The sequence below is a fragment of the Pan paniscus genome, chromosome 18 (assembly GCF_029289425.2).
Source record: "Pan paniscus chromosome 18, NHGRI_mPanPan1-v2.0_pri, whole genome shotgun sequence".
In the NCBI taxonomy this organism is placed as follows: Eukaryota; Metazoa; Chordata; class Mammalia; order Primates; family Hominidae; genus Pan; species Pan paniscus.
In genome coordinates this window covers 97,578,686-97,585,943 of record NC_073267.2, presented here as the reverse complement: position 1 = coordinate 97,585,943, position 7,258 = coordinate 97,578,686, and positions in this window count along the sequence as shown.

Genomic DNA, 7,258 nt, shown 5'->3' with positions numbered 1-7,258 from the left:
ACTCAGGAGACTGAGGCAGGAGAATTGCTTGAACTCAGGAGGCAGATGTTGCAGTGAGCGGAGATCGCACCATTGCACTCCAGCCTGGGCGACAAGAGCGAGACTCTGTCTGGAAAAAAAAAAAAAAAAAGACTGGGCGCGGTGGCTCATGCCTTAATCCCAGCACTTTGGGAGACTGAGGCGGGCGGATCACCTGAGGTCGGGAGTTCAAGACCAGCCTGACCAACACAGAGAAACCCTCTACTAAAATACAAAAATACAAAACTACTAAATACAAAACTCCTAAAAATACAAAACTAGCCAGGCATGGTGGCACATGCCTGTAATCCCAGCTACTAGGGAGGCTGAGGCAGGATAATTCCTTGTACCCGGGAGGCAGAGGTTGTGGTGAGCCAAGATCGCGCCATTGCATTCCATCCTGGGCAACAAGAGGGAAACTCCGTCTCAAAAAAAAAAAAAAAATAGGGGTCACAGAAAACCAAACCTAAAGAAGAGACAAGCCGGGCACAGTGGCTCACACCTGTAATCTTAACACTTTGGGAGGCTGAAGCAGGTGGATCACCTGAGGTCAGGAGTTCGAGACCAGCCTGGCCAACATGGCTAAACCCCGTTTCTACTAAAAATACAAAAATTAGCCAGGCATGGTGGTGGCCGCCTGTAATCCCAGCTACCCTGGAGGCTGAGGCATGAGAATTGCTTGAACCCGGGAGGTGGAGGTTGCAGTGAGCCGAGATGGTGCCACTGCACTCCAACCTGGGCAATAAGAGAGAAACTCCATCTCAAAAAAAAGGGCGGAGGGGGGCAGGCAGTGAGATGTCCACAGCCATGTAGCCTTTTCTGTTCTTTTTTTTTTTTTTTTTTTTTTTTTTTGTGAGACAGAGTCTTGCTGTCTCCCAGGCTGGAGTGCAGTGGCGCAATCTCGGCTCACTGCAAGCTCCGCCTCCCGGGTTCACGCCATTCTCCTGCCTCAACCTCCCGAGTAGCTGGGACTACAGGCGCCCACCACCGCACCTGGCTAATTTTTTGTATTTTTAGTAGAGACAGGGTTTCACCGTGTTCACCAGGCTGGTCTCGATCTCCTGACCTCGTGATCCGCCCGCCTCGGCTTCCCAAAGTGCTGGGATTACAGGCGTGAGCCACCGCGCCTGGCCGTAATTTTCAAATTTTTTACTGAGACAAGGTCTCTCTATGTTGCCCAGGCTGGTCTTGAACTCCTGCCCAGGCTGGTCTTGAACTCCAGGCTCAAGTGGTCCTCCCACCTTAGCCTCCCAAAGCACAGGGATTACAGGCGTGAACCACCTCAGCTGGCCTGTTTTGGGTCTTTTGACCGAAAGCAATAAAGGTTTTTTTTTTCTTTGAGACAGAGTCTCGCTTTGTTGCCTAGGCTGGAGTGTAGTGGAGTGATCTCCGCTCACTGCAGCCTCCACCTCCCGGGTTCAAACAATTCTCCTGCCTCAGTCTCCCAAGTAGCTGGGATTACAGGCGTGTGCCACCATGCCCAGCTAATTTTTGTATTTTTAGTAGAGATGGGGTTTCACCATGTTGGCCAGGCTGGTCTCGAACTCCTGACCTCAGGTGATCCACCCACCTTGGTGTCCCAAAGTCCTGAGACTACAGGCGTGAGCCACCGCACCTGGCCTGCAATAAAGCTTTGATGATAGAATTTCAGGGGCCAAGGGCAAGCCCAGGAGGAAAGATATCAAGGTGGGAGGGTGGGAAAGGCACCTGAAGAACTCTTGGGAACTCCAAGCGTGGCCAGCTCTTCTCCCTCCCTGACGCAAGGAGGGAATGGACATGTGGCCAGGTTCCGGTTCTTCACCCCAAGTCTCTGGGTCTTATTTTTATCTTCATATCCCAGGCACACACTTTGAGGAGGTCCCAAGAAAGGGCAACATTTTTGGGTTTTTTAAATTTTTTAATTTTAGAGTCTTGCTCTGTCACCCAGGCTGGAGTGCAATGGCATGATCTTGGCTCACTGCAACCTCCACCTCCCAGGTTCAAACAATTCTCCTGCTTCAACCTCCCAAGTAGCTGGGAATACAGGCGTACATCACCACGCCTAGCTAATTACTGTATTTTTAGTAGAGACAGGGTTTTCACCATGTTGGCCAGGCTGGTCTCAAACTGCTGACCTTAAGTGATCCACCGCCTCGGCCTCCCAAAGTGCTGGGATTACAGGTGTGAGCCACCATGCCCAGTCTAAGGGGGAATGTCTTTGGAGGAGAAGAAAACAGTGTCAAGAAAACCCAAAGACTGTCTTGGGAGCAGCCGCTGCAGGACCTACAAGGCTTTCCCTGTGGGTCTATGAGAGGGTTCGTGTTCACCAACCAAGGATGGGTGAGGATGGAAGGAGACCTTGGGGCCGCCGCTGGGGGCCACAGAGCAGAGTCAAAGTTTAGTGCAGGCCATGGGTTTGGGTTAGACACCTGTAAGACCCTTTGCAACCTGGAATTCCAGGTCGCCAGGAGAAAGAGAGATAGGGTAGGGTGATAGTCAAGGTCTCAGGTTCCAGAAACCTCTCTGGCCATGACTTCCACACTGAGATGGCTCAGGTCCAGATGTCACCAGGGACACATGTTCCTGTCTTGGCAGTAGCCAGGCAACCGCCCCCAGGTTACAGATCCCACAACAAAAGTGTAACCAGAATGCTTGGCAAACAGCAGCTGTGTTCAGCGTCTCAGGCCCCAGCAGCCTGGGCTGGGGGTGGCTTCCTGCGGCAAGTGCTTCCTCCCTGGCCCATCCGTTCATTTTCCCCATGTTTTCCCAACTCACTCATCACCTGGTCTCTGCTGCCTCTTGCTTCGAAGGCTCCAATCACACAGCGGCAGCTTATCAATCACTCTCTCAGCCCGGAGCGGAGCAGCCCAGCCGAGCCTGTGTGGAGGGTTCAGAGAATAGCTCCGTAGGAGGGTGTCTGGCATTTGCTCACTCCCCAGGTGAGGCTGGAGACACGTAGCGGTGCTGTGAGTGCAATGGTTTGAATTCAAGCTATCGCAAAATGTTTCAACGTTCCCTATGAGAAGATGTAAAGACAATGTAATGTTTGACGTGACTGAACATTCATTATCACTGTGCACTTATAAATAACTCTCTAGGGCCGGGTGCGGCGGCTCACGCCTGTAATCCCAGCACTTTAGGAGGCTGAGGCGGGCAGATCATGAGGTCAGGAGATCGAGACCATCCTGGCTAACATGGTGAAACCCCGTCTCTACTAAAAATACAAAAAATTAGCTGGGTGTGGTGGCGGGCGCCTGTAGTCCCAGCTACTTGGGAGGCTGAGGCAGGAGAATGGCATGAACCTGGGAGGTGGAGCTTGCAGTGAGCTGAGATCGCGCCACTGCACTCCAGCCTGGGTGACAGAGTGAGACTCCATCTCAAAAAAATAAAATAAAATAAAATAAATAAAATAAATAACTCTGTATTGAAATGAGGCCTTGGACGTATCCTGACCCAGGATGTAAGGGCCCCGGCAGCACAGCTGGCGTGCAGTTGGCATGGTGGAAAAGCTGGCAAATGGATCCATGATAAATCCATTACATCCTTGAAAGGGGAGCCTGGGAAGGGAAGGAATGTTTCCATGCGTGCACCGGGCCTCCCGGGAGAAGCTCCAGGCAGACAAGCCCTGGACACAGAGACGGTGCTCCCAAAGGAGCTGCAGTCAGGGTTGTTGTGAGTGATCAGTCCCTGTCCTTTTTTTTTTTTTTTAGACAGAGTCTTGCTCTGTCGCCCAGGCTGGAGTGCGGTGGTGCAATCTCGGCTGACTGCCACCTCTGCCTCCCTGGTTCAAGCAATTCTCGAGGCTCAGCCTTTGGAGTGGCTGGGATTACAGGCGTGCACCAACACGTCCAGCTGATGTTTATATTTTTAGTAGAGATGGGGTTCCGACATGTGGCCCAGGCTGGTCTTGAACTCTTGACCTCGTGATCCGCCCGCCTTAGCCTCCCTAAGTGCTGGGATTACAGCCGTGAGCCACGGCACCCAGCCTGACTTTAATAATGGCAATTCTGGGCTGGGCATGGTGGCTCATGCCTGTAATCCCAGCACTTTGGGAGGCCGAGGCGGGCAGATCAAGAGGTCAAGAGTTCAAGACCGGCCTGGCCAACATGGTGAAACCCCATCTCTGCAAAAAAAAAAATACAAAAATTACACTGACATGGTGGCACATGCCTGTAATCCCAGCTACTTGGGAGGCTGAGGCAGGAGAATCGTTTGAACCTAGGAGGCGGAGGTTGCAGTGAGCCAAGACTGCACCACTGCACTGCAGCCTGGCAACAGAGCAAGACTCAGTCTCAAAAAAAATAACAATAATAGCCTTTCTGACTGGTGTGAGATGGTATCTCATTGTGGTTTTGATTTGCATTTCTCTAACAGTGATATTGAGCTTTTTTTCTTATGTTTGTTGGCTGCATGTATGTCTTCTTTTGGAAAGTGTCTGTTCATGTCCTTTCCCCACTTTTAAATGGGGTTGTTTTTTCTTCTATATTTGTTTAAGTTCCTTATAGATGCTGCATTTTAGACCTTTGTCAGATGCATAATTTGCACATATTTTCTCCCATTCTGCAGGTTGTCTGTTTACTCTGTTGATCGTTTCTTTTGCTGTGCAAAACCCTCCTACGGAGCTCTTCTCTGAGTCCTGCACACATGCCCGCCTGGGCTGCTCCGCTCCGGGCTGAGAATCCATCGGGGTGAGAGACGGATTGATAAGCTGCCGCTGTGTGATTGGAGCCTTCGAAGCAAGAGGCAGCAGAGACCAGGTGATGAGTGAGTTGGGAAAACATGGGGAAAATGAACAGCTGGGCCCGGGAGGAAGTACTTGCAGCAGGATCTAAGTTTAATTAGATCCCACTTGTCAATTTTTGCTTTTGTTGCAATTGCTTTTGGCGTCGTCTTCATGAAATCTCTGCCCGTTCCTGGGTCCAGGATGGTATTGCCTACGTTGTCTTCCAGGGTTTTGATAGTTTTGGGTTTTACGTTAGGGTCTCAATCCCTCTTTTTTTTTTTTTTTTTTTTTTTGAGATGGAGTCTCACTCTGTTGCCCAGGCTGGAGTGCAATGGTGTGATCTCTGCTCACTGCAACCTCCGCCTCTCGGGCTTAAGCAATTCTCCTGCCTCAGTCTCCTGAGTAGCTGAGACTACAGGCGTGTGCTACCATGCCTGGCTAATTTTTGCATTTTTAGTAGAGACGGGGGTTTCACCATGTTGGCCAGGCTGGTCTCGAACTCCTGACTTCAGGTGATCTGCCCACCTCGGCCTCCCAAAGCGTTGGGATTACAAGCGTGAGCCACTGCACCTGGCCTTCCCTGGCTTGTTTTCTAATCGGCGCCCAGCACTGGAGCCGCCCGAGCTCATGACAGGTTTTAGGTGAAAGGACCTGACTTCCTCCTGCAGCAGAAGAGGCTCTGCTGCCATCCAAGGTCCACCTGGGGCTGCAGTGGGGTGCAGGGGCCCCCCTGATCACACCCATCCCTCTATGCTGCTCCGTCCCAGCCCCAGGTGCTCATCACCTCAGCAGAATCACTTCCCCATTTGGCAGTTTTGCATCAAAGTACTCAGAGAATTGGGGAATTTGGAGCTTTACTGTGGTTGGGCAAAGCCGAGGGTGCTGGCTGAGAGGAGAAGGTGGGTCTCCAGGGCCTGGGGACAGTCCTGCAGGCAACCACACTGCGGCCAGAGTCACCAGCACCTGTGGGCTGCTTCAAAGACCCCACGTGGGAGGAGACCATTTTCTCTCTTCTGGCTCTTCTGAGGGAGGGGTGTGTGGGGCAGAGCTGCCCCCTCCCACTCACAGCTGTTGGGCTCCCTCTGCCCATCTCTGTGCCGCGGCCTGAGCCCTACAGCCTGCTTCAGGGGCTCTCTTGTCCAGGGAATTGCAGTGGGGCCATTGGAGAAAGAACAGAGCGCTGGCTGGGCGCAGTGGCTCACGCCTGTAATCCCAGCACACTGGGAGGCCGAGGCAGGTGGATCATGAGGTCAGGAGTTCGCGATCAGCCTGGCCAACATAGTGAAACCCCGTCTCTACTAAAAATACAAAAATTAGCTGGGTGTAGTGGTGCGCGCCTGCAGTCCCAGTTACTTGGGAAGCTGAGGCGGGAGAATCACTTGAACCCAGGAGGCGGAGGTTGTGGTGAGCTGAGATCATGCCACTGCACTCCAACCTGGGCAATAGAGCAAGACTCTATCTCAAAAGAAAAAAAAAAACAAAACAGTGCTCAGTGTGCACGCTGCTGCCCTTGCCCATGGTTTGGGAGTGGCTGTGCTTCTCTACAGCTGTGTGGGTGAGTTGCGCCTACAATATGCTCGAGTCCTAACCCCGGTATCTGTGAATGTGACTCTATTTGGAAACAGGGTCTTTGCGGATGTGATTATCTAAGATGAGTCATACTTACCGAGGGGCCGTCCCTGAACCCAATGCCAGGTGTCCTTATAAGAAGGGGGAAATTTGGACACAGACACAGAGGAGAGACTGTGTGAGGGGGAAGGCAGGGATTGGAGCGATGCAGCCAGGCACCAAGGGACTCTGGGGGCCACCAGGAGCCGGAAGAGGAAGGAAGGAGCCTCCTCTAGAGCCTCTGGAGGGAGCAGGCCCTGCTGACAACTTGATTTTGGACTTTAGTTCTCCAGGATTGCAGGACCCTCAGTGTCTGTTGTTAGAGCCACCTGGTTTGTGGAAGCTAATGATAGCAGTTCCAGGACACGAATGCCACAGCTGTGAACAGGTTCTAGGAGAATTGCCACCCCAGAAGCGGAAATGATGATCCAGGTGCCTATGCACCTCCCTGCTCCCAGAAGGAACTTGTGCTCAGATCTCCTGCGGGGACCCCGCTGACAAGGTTGATCCAAAATCGTGCCACTGCACTCCAGCCTGGGTGACAGAGCGAGATTCTGTCTCAAAAAAAAAGAATACCAGTGGCACAGGACATGGTAAAATGGTTGAGTTATGGGATAGCGGGTGTTAGGGAAACCTCTGGAAATCATACTGGAGTTGGGCTTCAACTACTATTCAGCATTGGTTTACGGTCTTCTCCCTTTCTCCTTTCCTTCCACCCCTTCCTTCTTTCTTCTTTGTGTACAGTCACATACACTGAAGCAAACTACCTACGAGGCACCACTTCATGAGTTTTGCCAGACACATACACTTGGCAACCCGAATCCCTATCAAGATAAAGAACATTGTTTAAAATCTTTTAAAAAACAGATTCCTGAGCAGGTGTGACGGCTCATGCCTGTAATCCCAGCAGTTTTGGAGGTCAAGGTGCAC